Source organism: Balaenoptera physalus (genome assembly GCF_965194825.1).
Source record: "Balaenoptera physalus genome assembly, chromosome: 10".
NCBI classification, from domain to species: Eukaryota; Metazoa; Chordata; class Mammalia; order Artiodactyla; family Balaenopteridae; genus Balaenoptera; species Balaenoptera physalus.
The window spans coordinates 106,688,997-106,690,726 of NC_138889.1; the positions used below are offsets into that span (position 1 = coordinate 106,688,997).

The 1,730-nt window shown below is 53.4% G+C and overlaps 1 long non-coding RNA gene across 1 annotated transcript; it reads right to left on the reverse strand.

Annotated features, from left to right (window-relative positions):
* Positions 1-474: 474 nt before the first annotated feature.
* On the reverse strand, positions 475-1,339 carry LOC309668085. Its single transcript, XR_014268080.1, has 2 exons — positions 1,173-1,339; positions 475-644 (listed from the first exon to the last, which is right to left on the reverse strand). It is a non-coding gene; the product is annotated as an uncharacterized lncRNA (long non-coding RNA).
* Between the last annotated feature and the right edge of the window lie 391 nt (positions 1,340-1,730).

The following is a 1,730-nucleotide window of genomic DNA, read 5'->3' on the forward strand; positions in this document are numbered from 1 at the left end:
TTTCTTAGGAGATGCATGTTGAAATACTTAAGAGGGAAGGGTCATGACCTATGTAACTTCCTGTCAAGTGGTTCAGAAAAAAAATGCATGTGTGTGTATGTGTGTGTGTGAGAGAGAGAGAGAGGGAGAGAGAGCAAATGGGGCAAAATGTTAACTACTGGTGAATCTGAGTGAAGGGTATATGGATTTTTTTTAAAAATAAATTTATTTATTTTATTTTATTTTTATTTTTGGCTGTGTTGGGTCTTCGTTGCTGCACGCCGGCTTTCTCTAGTTGCGGCAAGCGGGGGCTACTCTTCGTTGCAGTGCGTGGGCTTCCCATTGCGGTGGCTTCTCTTGTTGCAGAGCACAAGCTCTAGGTGTATGGGCTTCAGTAGTTGCGGCACACAGGCTCAGTAGTTGTGGCTCGCAGGCTCTAGAGCACAGGCTCAAGAGCACAGGCTCAAGAGCACAGGCTCAAGAGCACAGGCTCAGTAGTTGTGGCGCACGGGCTTAGTTGCTCCGTGACATGTGGGATCTTCCTGGACCAGGGCTCGAACCCGTGTCCCCTGCATTGGCAGGCGGATTCTTAACCACTGCGCCACCAGGGAAGCCCCCTATATGGATGTTCATTGTACTTTTCTTGCAGCTTTTCTGAAGGTTTCCTGATTGTCAAAAACAAAAAGAAGGGAATTGCCCGGCGGACAGCCGCGGGTTCAATCCCTGCTCGTGGGGGAACTAAGATCCCGCAAGCCAGCTGCCTGGTGAGGCCAAAAAAGAAAAAAAAGAAAAAGGCCTCTAACAAGGTACCCCTCCTTCAGGCACCAAGCGGCCTGGTCCAACGTTACATCTGCTGCCTCATTACCCAGTAGTGCCAAGGTCCATTTACAGTCTACTGGATAAATCAACTGGATTCTACTCATACAACAGAACATCGTGGGCAGTGAACGAATGGGAACAAACCGCAGCTCCAGCAACCACCGGGAGGCCTCCGGACACAGCCGCAAGATTCCATTGATGATTAACAACAACCCGAGGCAAAATGAACACAAACTGTTTTGGGCTACGTACCTGGGGGTAAACCTCAGAGAAAGGCAAGGAAGTGGTTACCGTAAAGGTCAGCATTGCGCTTACCTAGGGAGGGGTCACCTGCAAGGACACATTGGGGGGCTCTGCAAGGCGGATTTTCTTACTTTGAGTGGTAGTTACGCGGGGACGCATTTTATACTTATTCAAATACACACATAACAGCTGTAAACGGCCCACCAGGAACCCCACTTCGTGTGAGCTGCGCGTTGAGCATCTGGGACCTGCCGCTGAGCGCAGGGCGCTGAACGTATTCCGCCGGCCTGGAGGGGCCCCGGCGGGGCGGGGCCAGGGTGGGAGGTGGGGGATGGGGGATGGCTGCAGGAATCAGGGCTGAGCGGGGAGGAGGGTGGGGAGGATCGGCCCCGCCCAGCTCTGGCGGGATGCGGTCCGGGGCGTCCCCTGCTGGTGGCCACTGGGAGTAAGGCTTGCAGAAGAGCGGGCTCCCCGGCCCACCGAATGCCTACTTCCCCTTTCTGCACCTTTGTCCCTGTCACTCCTTCCCCCTCCAGTGCTCACGACCTCTTCCTGGGCTTCACCTCAGCAAAAGCTGAACTCAGACTCGCCTTTCTCAGGGAGCCTTTCCCGATCAAGGCCACCCAACTCTGACCACTCCTTCCCCCATCGTCCTTTCTTTGAGGTTGGAGCACATTTAATTTGCATGT